The sequence below is a fragment of the Selaginella moellendorffii genome, unplaced genomic scaffold (genome assembly GCF_000143415.4).
Source record: "Selaginella moellendorffii unplaced genomic scaffold, v1.0 SELMOscaffold_7, whole genome shotgun sequence".
In the NCBI taxonomy this organism is placed as follows: domain Eukaryota; kingdom Viridiplantae; phylum Streptophyta; class Lycopodiopsida; order Selaginellales; family Selaginellaceae; genus Selaginella; species Selaginella moellendorffii.
In genome coordinates this window covers 2,664,221-2,679,945 of record NW_003314268.1, presented here as the reverse complement: position 1 = coordinate 2,679,945, position 15,725 = coordinate 2,664,221, and positions in this window count along the sequence as shown.

Genomic DNA, 15,725 nt, shown 5'->3' with positions numbered 1-15,725 from the left:
CACCGTGTTCGATCCTGGAGATGTCGCAGCACTGGCAAAGAAGCGGGCTGAGATGGAGAAACAAATGCAGAAGTTCATCATGATGGAGCCCCGCATCCGGCCTTTTTCCCACAGGTTAGTAGTCTCTGCACTTGAGCTGACAATATGGACTGACGAAGCTGAATCGATCAGGAAGCGCGATGTGGAGAACAGCCCCCAGATCATGAGCGACGAGAACCTCGTCTGGAAGTTGACAGCCAATGATCCCAAGCGGGTCAAGAGTGATTTGGAGGTGGAGCCATCTGCTCCGGGGCACCCTCCTCTGACAGGTGAAAACGCCGACCAGGTACGAGCCTTTCTGTATCCTGGTGAATTCTTCCACCTCTGAGAGAGACAGGGAACTTGACGAGGTACGTTTCTTGGAAACCAATTTGTCTAGATGCTACTCTTTGATTGCAGGCACTGCAAGAGACAAAACATAAGAACAAGTGAAAAACAAATACGTCATTTATCTGGCTTTCTCTTCAGTCCCTTCTATGGGCTTGAGTAAGTCACAGGAAGGTCCTGTTGCCTTCCTCACTTTTAATCGGGGTGCAAAAGTTTAGGAATCGATATAATCTATTTTTTTTAATTTTTAGAATCTAAACTATATTATTGATTAACCAGAAATCCTATGGCGCTCAGTTGGTTTTTCTCATGCAACTCAAATCAAATTCCATGGTGGTTTTGGTCGCAGACCCCCAGAATGGTTATTTTGGAGTGGTGCTTGTCATTGAAGATGTTCTCCCTCGCATGACTCCCAGATTGTGGGAAGAGCCAAAGGGACGTACATCAGCGACGATTCCACCAACACCAACATCACAACCGGTTTGTTCTTGACATTCTTGGCTGTGTTCAAGGGTGGGACAATGAGCATACGAGTATATACGCTCTCTATGACATGATCCTAGGTGGCAGTAGTGCCACCTCACTCATCCAGGTGTAGGCATGTATGACTATATTTGAGCCATCCTTGTCTGTTGTAGCTTTTGCAGATCTCTTCAATGAAGATTCTGGTCATTGGAGGTAACAGAGCTTACATTTGCAGATCAGGACATACACGGTCATTCTCTTCGGCAATCTTGCACTATCAAGTGTTAAAAATTGACAACCACGGACTCCAAGAAAAGTGGTAAATGCCACATCGTTCTTGACAATCTCTTGGGCAATCTAGCACACCCAAACAGATTGATCATGCAGCAGTAGTGATCAGCAACAAGACCCTCAAGACCAGAAAGTGGTCAGCATGGGAGAGCATCAATGAAAGTGGTAAATTTAAAACTATTTTATAATTACTTTTCTGTTACTAATTAAATCTTCTTAAAGTTACGCTTGTGCACAAGCTAATGGTCAAATTTTATGTTTATGTTTCTTATTTTTTCCTCTTCTTGTGCATTGTGCTGTCCCAGATCTTGAAAAACCGAGCTGTTGCAAGGCCACGCATGAACGTTGGAAGGCAAGCTTTCTGTGGAATCCTGCTTTTGCAGATTCGACATGAGCACGTACAGCGCCGAGTCCCCTGGTTCTATCTCCAAGATTTTCTCTGCGGCACGAGCTGCAGCATCGATGTTGTTGCCGCTACCATGAACTTTGCAAGCGCTAAAACCTAAAACCGCATGCGAGGAAATGCGGCTGGAAGGGCATCACCAGCAGCAAACCTTCGGCCTCGGCAACCAGCCCGGCTCGTCCCAGCACATCTGCCATCGTCTGGAAGTGAATCACATTTGGAGAAATGCTGTACTAGGCCACACGGCGATGGAGGGCGAGGCGAGAAACGAGATAAGTTTCCAGGCGATTCTCCTGACTTGCAATCACGGTGGGAAGCTCCATGGTGCCACAAAACTCAGCGGATTTTTCGCTCATGGCCATTCTGTACGCACGACACAATGCTCTGATCAGGCAACGTGGAGAAGATCTTCCCGGCCTGCAAGAGATTCCCCCTTTGAGCGCTCACGGCAATCCAGCTCGCTGTGTCTCTCGGCTCCTGCGCTTGAACGAGGGCAATTGCTCTGGATGTACGACGCTATCGTGCTGTGGCATTTGGTCGAACAAGACTCTGGTATCGATCAAGCTCCCGTGCAAAGCAATTGCCGCCACCATTGCCGTCTAAGGGACGAAATCGCACTGTGGCATCCGTGCAAACATTTTCATGGCTTCTTCAAGGTGGCCGTGGTTGGAGTAGGCCAAGATCATGTCAGGCCACACCACGTCGTCGTGATAGGGAGGTCGATCGAAGAGAATGCGAGCTTCTTCGAGCTGGTTTCTCTCGGCCAGTGCTTTGATCATTGTCGACCACGATGCAACGTTCTTCTGTGGCATGGCATCAAACAGCTTCTTGCAGGCTGGACGTTGCCGATAGCATTGCGTTCCACGAGATTAAGTCGCGGTGTGGCATTTACTGAAAAGCTCCTTGGCTTTTTCATTTTGCTCAAGCTGGGCATATGAACAGTTGGTTTCGGGGATTCTCATAAACAAAATTAGCGCGTCGTTAACAAGACCTTTTTTTGCATACCCAGTAACCATAACAGCCCAAGAAACTCTGTTGTGTTCTAGCATTCCATCAAAGATCTGGCTTGCTTGATCCATATGCCCGCCAGAAAACTACATCCCATTCTGGAACCTGATCAAACAATGCTCGGCATTCCTCCAAGTTTCCACGGTTTGCACGAGCCGTCATAAAAATCATCCAAGCAACAATATCCCTTTGTGGCATCTGATCAAACAGCTCTTTTTCTTTCTCAAGATACCCACTTTGGGCATAAGCGCCAAGCAGAAAGTTCCAGGAGAATCTGTTGGGCTCGTGGATGCTGATAAACACCTGCCATGCTCGATCCGCGCGCTCGCACGTTCCATAGAGTTGGATGAGAAGATTTGCGAGGTACCTGTTGGATTGGTGGTGGCTGCTCCCAAGGATGAGCGCGTGGAGCCTGGCACCTTGACGCAAATCGATGCAAGCTGTAAGGAATTGCACGTAGTCGTCCTTGAGCGACGATGCGCGCTGCTCTAGATCGTCCACGGCCTGTTCTAGAGGCTTGAATCGGTACGTCTGCGTGGTAGTGATTCCTATCATCTTACCGGTGTTTTCCTGGAGACTGACAAGATAGAGCTTTGATTTGTCAATGCGTTTCCATTGTGCATGAGGTTCGACTAAACATTTCACCGACTTTATCCATAATCCGTTAACTTCATACTTTCAAAGAACACGTTGTAACCAGCGCCGAGGGCATCGGTGGCAACTATCGGACTGGCAGCGTTGGGCAGCAGCCTTTGCGATTCCTCTCACGTCCACTCCCATGGCAGCATCAGCAACATGGCGAGAACCGAAAACAACACCAGGCAAGCCTTGTTCTCCATGAAACGAAGAGTTCAACGAACTCTAGTATATTCGACAGAAGTGATTTCTCGTATTTATAGCTCCTGACGTAATCTAGGCAGCATACAATGCTAGAGTGGCGCCTCTTGGGACGGCATCACTTTGTCCTTTGAAAGGTAGTCGAGGAAGTCGTTTCCTTTTCTTTTCTATAATGCTGGGACAGAGCGAAATGAAGCTGTGAATCCAGATGAGTAAAGACAGCATTTTAGTTTTTTCACAGTTTATATAATATATGAACTCATGCATCACCATGCGCCACTGCTAAAGATTTCACTGCCACTGAAAAGAACAAAATTCAAATAAATAGTTGGATCTTGACGATCTTTAGAAGAGAAGTGTGTGTTTAATTTCATTTTCAATCATGTTTTATATATGTTAGACTTTGTCTTGGGAAAGAGATCAGATTCGTTGAAAAACTTGTCTCCACTACTGTGTCATATTTCCATCTGGTTGCTTTTCCAAGTTCCATGTCGAGACTAAGATGGCAGAGTGTCCACAACTTTCATTGACAAAAATATATATTATATTACTAGCAATTGCCCAGCAAATGCTGGGTGGTTGGCAGATTTCATGCTATTTCAAGAGGTTTACTGAGTTTAGATATGTTTGCTACTTGATCAACTCCACAATTGAAAGGCATTCTCTTGACCAAAAATGTCTTAATGATAACTTAGTGTGTGTTAAAGTGCTAGACATTTCAGAAAAACTAAATTGTGGTGGCTGTGGTTATTGCTCAGCCCCTGCATCATGCCCCACAAGTTAGTTGTAATCATAAAACAGTAATGGACTTAGTGTACTTGATTGTTGTCTAAACTTCTCAAATCCAGATTTCATAAGCCAAATCAGATCAATGTTGAGTTGCATTCCTCAATTCTAAACATAAAAAGGCAAAAGAATGCTTCTAAGTCCATCTTTGGCTTAATTGTTGCCACTTGCTCCACAGCCCACCCACAGAGCAGGAGAATCCTCCTAGGATGAGCTGGAAACCATTACACTGCAATGATAGTTGCACCCAAGAAGCAATAGGACCTTGATAGCACGTTACCATAACTAAAATGGCACACCACTCAATGCACACCAGTCAATGCTAACTTTCCTGTGCCATGGATTTGAAACTTGCAATTGCAGGTCAAGGGTGGTTGAGTAGATAGCTTTGTAGAATTATAATTGGATTTGGAATTATGCCATGTAATTATAAGAATCTCACCATAAATTGTATTTAGAGTGTGAAAGTGTTGATCATGTGGTATAAGATTGCATTGAAAGGGGCTTACGAGCACTTGAACACAAAGTTGTTCATATAATCTACATATTGAGAGAGCAACATAAAGTTGACTATGTGTGAAAATAGTTTGGGGGAGATAAGGGCCAACATGGTCAAAAGTTTGGCCTTTGGCTTTAGAAATAGTTAAACAATAACCCAGACGAATATTGCTAAAAAATGACAATGAGGCTGACCTCTTTCTAGAATTTAATAACATAAACATATGTAATGCATTTTCTAAAAATTCATTTGATACTTATGTTATATAAGAATTAAGTTGGAAAACTCTTGAAATAAGATTTGGTTAATCCTTAGATGATTCATTTGGCTATAAATTTTACACAATTTTAAGGTTGTATATAAATGTAATGAATAAGTTCAAGAATGTGTGACAATAGCAATAGCATCTTGATAATGTTGTTGCATTGCTCGTGGGATATTAAGAAATGTAAAAGGCAAAATTATAATTTTTCCAGACTCAACATTATTAGTAGCAGCTCTATTGCTAACATAATCCATAAGACTCATATAGTAATCCATTTTTAAGTGTTTTTTATGAGTGTGAAAGAAATAAAAATTGTTAGACTCAACCTTTGCATAAACATCAACTATAAATTATTGAATGAACTTCCCAATATGTAGTAATTGATCATAAAGGAAAACATTGTTAATGTTATCTCATTGAGATAATTAATATATATAATACTGAAGTAGTACGTACAACTTATTATGGTAGATTTTTTCATGCCAACCTTTATCACTAAATAGTAAAAGTAAAGGATAAACTATAGGTCACAAATTTCATTATTGCATTGCACGCAGCGAAATCCATTCCAGTACCATGCGCTGAGCCATCGCCTTGGTGATGCTGCCGACCTCCATTCCCACTGCTAGGTGTGCCTGGGCCTGGTTTTGATGCTCCAATCGAGTCTTATTGCTTGCCGATCATTGGAGGAATTGATTGGAAGTCGTGGGATTTGGAGAAGAGAGGAGAAGGACCAAGGACAGATTCAGACATTTTATATCAAGGCTTGGACAATTTATATTTTATTGCTGGAACTCATGCAATACTATGCAACATTGCACGATACAGAAAACACGTTATCATTGTCTTTATTCTTGTTTCCAGACCCACTGCAGGATGATAAAATCAAAGGCAATTATGATGCTGATTCTTAACTTGGGCTTACCCCGTGAAACGAGAGGTTTCAGTTGCGCGAGCAGCGATTGTTGCGCCAGCTCATACCCTTCTGGCAACGGTGGCAACTGTTGTCATACCAATACCATCCTGACTGGCAGCGCTGGGCAGCAGCCTTTGCGAGTCCTCCCACGTCCACGCCCATGGCCAGCATCATCACAAATATGGCGAGTGCCAAAAACAACACGAAGAAAGCCTTGTTCTCCATGATTTGCTGCTAGAGAAGTAAGCTTGTTATATTAGAGAGAAGTGGTTTGATTTGTGAGATGGGAGGGGCTTGTATTTATAGCTCGAGCCAGCACACAATGCTAGAGAGTTGTTGTGGGACGGCATTGCTTAGTCGTTATCTATTTTGCTTCTGTGTTTGAAATTTTCTTCTCTTTCTATAATACTCATAAATCTCTCCAACCCTTCAAATGAGAATCATTCGTTGCTAAAACTTCACAAGTTCGTACTACAAGCTTGCAGATAGAGAAAGCCATGGAGTTTAGCTCGAAAAGATGAAAACAATCCTAAGTAGTGTTTGAAAGCACACATGTTCTTGTAAAGACACACCACTTTGCATTAGCCTGCAATATCATCAGTTAAATATGGGACGGTTCAGATCATGTTAGATCGACGGCTTTGATTTAATTAATACGACAGCCCAGATTTTACACCGTGGGCGGCTCAGATTGTATATAAATAAACGGTCCAGAATGTTTTAAATGCACGGTCTAGATTGTACATGAATGACTGTCCAATAGACGGCCCAGATTTCAAGTTCTCAGATCTTATAGATTTAAGAATATACTATTCTTCTATTTGTACGAAAAGGATTTCGTTTACCGTACTTAGCTTTCAGACACTTTAATGCCCTAAAAAAGGGGAAGTAACTTGAGCACGATGGTAAGCAAGCAAGCTTGAGCTGAAATACTGCGACTTTTTCGTAAGCTTGATCTCTGACTATGGCTCGCAAAATCTCCACGCCCCCGCCCATGCCACCTCACTGAAGCACACAAAGAGGACGCCGCCGCCCAAACCATCACCAAAGACGGCACTGACAACTTCATCTCCGCCACCAAAGAGGTATCCACCGGCACCAGCCAAGAGGCACAGTCATTCACCAGCAAAGCCCACAGAGGGACATCACTCACCAGCAAAGCCACCACTGAGTTCTCCTGAGCATCATGGAGCTGGACATCCACCACCGAGCTCTCCGCCCACCAAGGAACATCCAGCAGCTGAGCCAAAGAGGCACCATGGACATCGACGGGCTGATGATGGAGCTGCTACAGGGCCGCCACCTTCTTCTTCGCCGCCCAACAAGGCCAACACTGTAACCTGGCGACCAAGGAGGGCCGGGCCGCCATCGCCACCACCTTCGACCATAACAAGGCCCCTTGGCTTGGGCACCTCTCCGCCTACTGCGCCGTCAGCACCATCTTCAGCAGCAGCTGCATTTGTGGCATCACCTGGTGTGCTCGTGGCAGGCATCGTTATGCTCCTGCTCGCACTGGTAGCCATCGTCACTGGAGTCTGGATACTCTTGAAGCAGAGAAGGAACAAGGTGCACGGCGACATCATCCTGGTGGAGTATGGCCATCAGCCTGGCGGTGGCAACAGCGGCAGCAGCAGCAGCCAGGAGCACCTCATTACCAAAGTGGAGCCTCGACCATCATCGCAGTTGAATGCCGGCAGGAAGATGGTGGATGTACAGCTCCATGGTGCTCTGGCTTTGTTGGTGAGTGATGTCCCTCTGTGGGCTTTAGTGGTGAATGACTGTGCCTCTTGGCTGGTGCCGGTGGAGACCTCTTGGGGGAGATGAAGTTGTCGGCGTCCTCTTTGACGATGGTTTGGGCGGCGGCATCCTCCTCGCATGCTCCCGGTGAGGTGGAGGTGGCGTGCGAGCCATAGTCAGAGATGAAGCTTACCAGAGAAAGTCGCAGTATTTCAGCCAAGCTCGCTGGGCATTAAACTGTCTGAAAGTTAAGTACTTCTGATGCGTACGGTAAACGAATGGTAAATATATCCTTTTCGTATAAATAGAAGAATAGTATATTCTGGAAAGCTAGTCACAATCTAGACCGTGCATTTAAAACATTCTGGACCGTTCCTTTATATACAATCTGAGCCGTCCACTGTATACAATCTGGGCTGTCGTTATACTTAAATCAAAGCCGTCGATCTAAAATAATCGGAACCGTTCCATATTTAACTGATGATATGGCACACACGTGGCAAATGCAGGGCTTGTTGGCGATTTTGTGGAACTTAATAGAGATTTTATGTGGATCCCAGCATTATAAAAAAGAGAAGAAATTCTCAAACACGGAACCAAAATAGATAAGGACTCCGTCTCTGTGCTGGCTCGAGCTATAAAAATGAGCCTAAATCAAACCACTTCTAACAAGCTTACTTCGCTAGCAGCAAATCATGGAGAACAAGGCTTTCTTCGTGTTGTTTTTGGCGCTCGCCATATTTGTGATGATGCTGGCCATGGGCGTGGACGTGGGAGGACTCGCAAAGGCTGCTGCCCAGCGCTGCCAGTCGGGGTGGTATTGGTATGACAACGGTTGCCACCGTTGCCAGAAGGGTTGGAGCTGGCGCAACAATCGCTGCTCGCGCAACTGAAACCTCTCGTTTCACGGGGTAAGCCCAAGTTAAGAATCAGCATCATAATTGCCTTTGATTTAATCATCCTGCAGTGCCAAGGGTCTGGAAACAAGAATAAAGACAATGATAACGTGTTTTCTGTATCGTGCGATGTTGCATAGTATTGCATGAGTTCCAGCAATAGAATATAAATTGTCCAAGCCTTGATATAAAATGTCTGAATCTGTCCTTGGTCCTTCTCCGCTCTTCTCCAAATCCCACGACTTCCAATCGATTCCTCCAATGATCGGCAAGCAATAAGACTCGATTGGAGCATCAAAACCAGGCCCAGGCACACCTAGCGGTGGGAATGGAGGTCGGCGGCATCACCAAGGCGATGGCGCAGCGCTTGGTACTGGAATGGATTTCGCTGCGTGCAATGCAATTGGTACGGGTATGACAACAGCTGCCATCGAGGGTGGCGCTGGAATGGCAGCCGCTGCATCTGCTGAAGAATTGCCAAAGTTCGCGAGCCTCGGGCCTCAAAGAACCACGGGAGCGAATTTCGAATCATGAAAAGTTGGGTTGACAGCCTGGATGAGATATATGTAGAATAAGAGTGAACGAAGATGTTTTGGAGTCTATTCGTCTTTGATGCCCTGGGTCTGAAACTGTCAATGATAAATATGGTGCGTTTTCTGGAGAGTTGTTGTTGCAGTGTAGCGTTCACAATGTATGGACTTTTAATATATAGAAACGTGACATATTCAGTCAAAAAACTTGAACCAGAATGACAGGATAATTTAGAACATGACAGATAAAATAGAAAGAAAGCCAAGTCAATCTATCTGGGCTCAAAATTATATTATATAATATTGACTAAAATGATATATATTTTAGTGGAGACAAGTTTTTCAACAAATCTGATCTCTTTCCCAAGACAAAGTCTAGCAATTACATACACCAACCACGTATATAAAACACAATCGAAAATGAAATGACACACACTTCTCTTCCAGAGATCGTCAAGATCCAACTATTTATTGGATTTTTGTTCTTTTCAGTGGCAGTGAAATCTATAGCAATGGTGAAAAAACTAGAGTGTTGTCTTTACTCATCTGGATTCACAGCTTCATTTCGTGTGTTGTTCTATGTCCCAGCATTATAGAAAAGAAAAGGAATTGACAAATACGGAACGACTTCCTTGAATAACTTTCAAAGGACAAAGTTCCCAAGAGGCACCACTCTGGCATTGTATGCTGCCTCGAGCTATAAATACGAGCGGCCTCACAGATCAAATCACTTCTCTCGAATATACTAGAGTTCGTTGATCATAGGCTTGCTTGGTGTTGTTTTCGGTTCTCGCCATGTTGCTGGTGCTGGCCATGGGAGTGGACGTCAAAAGCGCTGCAGCTAGCTCCTCTAAGTTTCCTCTCGGGGATTGTTTTGCAAATTTTGGCTACAACGTGTTCTTTGAAAGCGCCTTTAAATAGGAGCGATATGAAGAAACAGTTAATAAAGTCCTGAAATGACCACCGTTTAGTGCGCACTTCCTTGTGACAAATCAAAGCTCTATCTTCAGTCTCCAGGAAAACATCGGTAAGATGGCACTACTTACCGATTCAATCAAGCCTCTAGAACAGGCTGTGGATGATCTAGAGCAGCGCACAGATCTAATAACAGAAAATTATTATAAATTAATTAATTTTAAATGGATAATACCTCCCAATGGCTGAGATGATCCCTACTGCTGTGTGATCAATCGGGTGTGCTGGATTGCCCAAGAGATGTCAAGAGCCTACCAGTGAGAAGAGACGATGAAGCATTTACCACTTTTCTTGTAGCGTATATAATCCTACTATATATGCTCCAGAGTTCTTGTCTTCCATTTTGACCACAGATTAGGTTCTATCAAACTTTGAGTTTGTAAAAGCTAGAAGAGGGACTTTGGAGATAAATACATTTTCGGCTCGTTCAATTTTGACATGATCAATTAACACTCAATAGTGCAAGATTGCCAAAAATGGTGGAATGAGCATGTAGGTTGAACACCCCAATGCAATCTGTAAGCTCAAGTGCCTCCAATTACCGCAATCTTCACCAAAGATTGAAGAGATATGCAGCAGCTACAATAAAAAAGGATGATTTAAGGATAGCTAGAATATATCATCTAGCCAAATATACTGATCAAGAGGCATGCCACACCTTGGCACTATTCCAATCTAAGATTATGTCACATATAGAGCATATATACTCAAAAAATATGTTGTTTTACCCACACATTTTTATTGTTACTTAAAGTGTGACTTTGAGACTTTTCCCCCTTGTCTCATACTTCTTTATATTTCATCCATCCCTCTCACTTCTGTACCTTTTCGTCCCTCTATTTTTACCTCTACCTCTATTACTTTTGTCCCCCCACTATTTCCTCTTATATTTCCATCTTATTTTGCTTTTCCCTTTTCTAATCCCTTTGACAACCTTTGTGCTACAGTAGTTGATCAGCTTATGAAGGAGTATTATGATCTCTTTGAATTTGACTTATCGTCTGGGGTCAAAATTGCCACACGTCATTTGATTCCAACTGGGGATGCTCGTCCAATCAAGGTTCCTATTCATCATCGATCACCCAAAGAGATCAAGATTTTACATGCAAACGTCAAGGAGATGTTAAAGAAGGGTGTTATTTGGAAGTTACGGAGTCCTTGGGCTTATGAACCTCATGTTGTGACGAAGCTTGATGGGAGTATTCGTTCTGCATTGACTATCGTTTATTAAATAAAGTGACAATCCCAGATATGTACCCTTTTCTTCACATTGCTGATCGTTTGGATCATTTGGGGTGAAGTCGTTAGTTCACCAAGCTAGATCTTGCTTTTGGGTACTGACAAGTATCGATAGTCGAAGAAAATATTCCTAAAACTACTTTTCATACACTGTTTGGTTTGTATGAATTCTTAGTGATGCCGTTTAGTATGAACAATGCTCCAGCAACTTTCTAATGAATGATGGATGAGGTTCTTTGCGATATGCCAAAGGTGATTGCTAACTTTATTAATGATGTCTTAATCCACTCGGAGGGGATGTGAAAGGAGCACATTTGTGATATTTGTAAAGTGTTGGATCAACTACAGGACATTAGTTTAAAACTAAAGTAGTTGAAGTGCATATTTGGGTCCAAGGATACAATTTATCTTGGGTACCATATTTCTCGTGAAGGTTTGCAAATTGATTATGACAAAATTGTGGCAGTTCTAAAATTCCCTACTCTGAAATGTGTGAATGGTGTGTAGTGCTTTCTGGGCAAGGTGTAGTATCTCGGTTGTTTTGTGGATCATCTTTTTGATAGTATTGAACTGTTGCAAGCATTGTTGAAATCATCAATGTCATTTTTCATCTGATATTCGGATTGTGAGCAGGCGTTTGTGGATCTTAAAGAGCTCTTGACAACTCCTCTAGTTTTGGTATATCCTTATTACACTCAACCTTTTATTTTGCGCGTGAATGCTTTTGATATTGGTCTTGGAGGTGTGTTGATGTAAGAGAGCCCGAGTGTGCTTGGTTAGTGCCATCCTATTGCATATATAAGCTGTACATTACAACCAGTGGAGGTGAACTACTCCACTATAGAGAAGGAGTGTTTAGCAGTAGTCTAGGGTTTCGAGAAACTTCATGCTCTTGGATGTGTGATCATGCTACCGTTATTTTATTATTGAAGTGAAAAAACCTGGTTAGTCATATTACTTAGTGGGCTTTGAAGTTTTAGATATATGATTTTGATGTTGTTCATCATCTAGGGAGTTCTATGGCTGATGTTGATGCTCTTTCTTAAGTTCCTCTTCCTTTTCCACTCTTTTCTCATATTTCTGATGAGCCTATTGTTCTGGCATATATAGATTTTCTATATGAAGATTTTGTGGCAGTTGTTGTACTTAATGTTCAATGTCTATAAGGTGTAAAACAAGATCTACCTTCTCTTGATGAGGTTCAAAAGCAAGGCTCAAAAGCTTAAGCTATGGATTCGAAGGCTTCGAGATGGGTTTGAGAATCCTGCATCACTTGCTGATGACTTGCCATTTCAGCATTTACATATAAGCTCCTGAGTTTGGACTTTTCGGGAGGTCACCCAGCCCAGTACTATTCAAACCCAAGGACGCTTAACCCTAAGTATCCCAAGACCCTTAATTGATTGGAAAAGGGGGTGCATTTTTATTCATGGGCCCTTTCCCTTTATATTTGAACCCCATTGGATCGTCTCTCGAGTCGTTCCCTCTGGTTGCTTACAATCCACCATGTTACGAGCTGCAGCTCTCCCGAGAGCCCCGCTCTCTTGATACCCTACCCCTCTGGTTGCTTACAATCCACCATGTTACGAGCTGCAGCTCTCCCGAGAGCCCCGCTCTCTTGATACCCTACCCCTCGGGTCGAGCCTAGCGGGAGCAAACTGGACCAGCCAGATGTCAATCAACATGTGGTGTGATTCACTTAGCCAACCAACAGAGTCGAACCTAAGACTGCTCTGATACCAAATGTAAGCTCCTGAGTTTGGACTTTCCAGAGAGTGACGCCGGAGGAGCTCAACGTTGTGTCATTGGCTCCGACTTGGAAGTGCTAGCCCGGAAGGTCACCCAGCCTAGTACTATTCAAACCCAAGGACGCTTAACCCCAAGTATCCCAAGACCCTTAACCGATTGGAAAAGGGGGTGCACTTTTATTCATAGGCCCTTTCCCTCTATATTTGAACCCCATTGGTGTAAAGTCCTGAGTTTGGACAAACCGGGAGGCCACCCAGCCCAGTACTATTTAAACCCAAGGACTCTTAACCCCAAGTACCCCAAGACCCTTAATCGATTGGAAAAGGGGGTGCACTCTTGTTCATGAGCCCTTTCCCTCTATATTTGAACCCCATGGACCGTCTCTCAAGTCGTTCCTGTGAAACACAAATCCCTAAGCCCCAAAGTGGAGCCGAAAGAGTGCCACGTGGTAGTGGCCGAAGCAAAAGCCAAACGAGCGTAACACATTTGGACTAAAAGGCTCTGACTTGAAAGGTCGAGAGCGGGAGTGGAACTCCCAACGGAGTGCTCAAGGAACGAGCATGAAGCGAGCAATAAGCAAGGCTCCAAAAAGGGACCCAAAAGGACCAACATATGACACATGGGGGAGTCTAAGATGGAATCCGAGATGGACCGAGACGAAGTCCGAGATGGAGTTCGAGATGGACCCGAGATGGAATCCGAGATGGAGTCCGAGGTGGACCCGAGACGGAGTCCGAGGTGGAGTCCGAGATGGAGTCCGAGGTGGACCCGAGATGGAGTCCGAGATGGAGTCTGAGATGGACCCGAGATGGAGTCCGAGATGGAGTCCGACAAGGACCCAAGATGGAGTCCGAGGTCAAGACCGAGACCGGGACCGAGACCGGGATTGAGACCGAGACGGAGACCGGGACCAAGACTGAGACCGAGACCGAGGCTGAGGCCGAGGCCGAGACCGAGCTCGAGCTCGAGCCCGAGTCTGAGTCCGAATCCGAGGCCGAGACCGAGCGCAAGCCCGAGCCTGAGTCCGAGTCCGAGTCCGAGTTCGAGTCTGAGAGGGTGAAAGCCCAAAGCGTTCGTCTCCCAGACCCTAGGGGGTTTGGTGAGCTCCAAAAGTATAGTAAGGGGGGAGGACTGCAGTGGAGCCAATTTGGCCAGGGAAGGCCAGTTTGGCCCAGGAAGGCCAGACCCAGTGTTGGGTGATGAACTGACCACTGGGAAGTCCAAAACTAGAGTGAATACGGACCGACAAGCGGGGTAGCTTGGTGAAGTGTTCAAGAGCCGGCTCTAGTTCCCCCGGGAGATCGACTGGCCGATGCTCCCAGTCCAAGTGTGGGTGGCACTACCTACTTGGATACCTGGTGTGGCTCAATAGAACCTCACTCTAAGCCCATGGCTAGAGCACCCAATGGCGGAAGGTGGGGAGAGTACCCATGAGGCCCGCATAGGGCCACGGTGTTCCGAAATGTTGTCCCAAAGGCCCAAACTGTGGAAAGGAAGAGGAGTAGTCTTTTGGTGTAGTGACCAAGGATACAATCGAGTGGTGAGGAAGTCCCAAAAGACCGTGGGACATAATGGTCGGGCCTGTGGGCCTTGATCTAGTGGCAGTGTTGGCGAACATGGCCATGGACAGAAAAGGGACTTGGTAGGAACTAACAAAGGGATATTGGGGAAGGCTATTCCCCATGTCTATAGGCATCCTAAGGATGCTAAGGAGTGGATTTGGGTTGACCACTTGTGGACGAATGGCCCAGTCTTGGAGAGACGGGATTGTGATGCAAGTGGTATTGGACCACTAGTGTGGCAAAGGTGAATGGGCATGGCTTTAGCATAACGGGCCGATATGTCAGTGGTACCTTTAGGTGTCGGTCTTGGGACCGGACACGTGGAGCACTTAGACCAAGTGCAAGGGATGAGTGGCATAGATGCCATCCTCGGGGCTAGCAAACCCCAAGTCTTGAATTGGACTTAAGGAGGTTGTGAATGAGACTCCTCCAAGTGGTCAAAGGTGTGGTTAAGTGATTAAAGTAGAATGGAAAAATTAGTCGCTTACAGTTCCCTTTGGTTGCTTACAATTGGATCGTCTCTTGAGTCGTTCCCTTTGGTTGTTTACATTACATTCTCAGTATCGCCTTAACGATAGCCTTCTTTATTTGTGGGGTTGGATCCTGATGATCTTTTATGGCCAATGGTGTCTTTTGTCTTTATTCCACGGTTTCTCCATACCTACCATGATTCTTCTATTCTACGCCGGCATATGGGACATCGTCATGTGACCGAGAAGTTGCACAGGTCTTTCTATTGGCTGGAGATGCGACGTGATATTATCCGGTATGTGCGTAGTTGCATTTATTGCCAAGCTTGTAATACTCCCCCTCATGGTACAGAAGGATGGTTGGAGTCAATTGCAATTTCCCGTCCATTTGAGTTGGTGGCATTTGATCTTATGAGACCTTTTCTACAATTGATTGTTGGCAATGAGTATGTTATTATTGCTTCTAACTATTTGACTCACTATGTGGAAGTTAGTGCTCTTGCTAGTGCCTCTACAATTGTTGTTAAATACTTCCTCCTCAATCGAGTGGTGTTTTAGCATTCTGTGAGACACAAATCCCTAAGCCACAAAGTGGAGCCAAAAGGGTGCCATGTGGTAGTGGCGGAAGCGAAAGTAACGCATTTGGACTAAAAACTCCAACTTAAAAAGTTGAGAGTGGGAGTGGAACTCTTAACAAAGTGCTTAAGGAATGAGCACGAAGCGAGCAACAA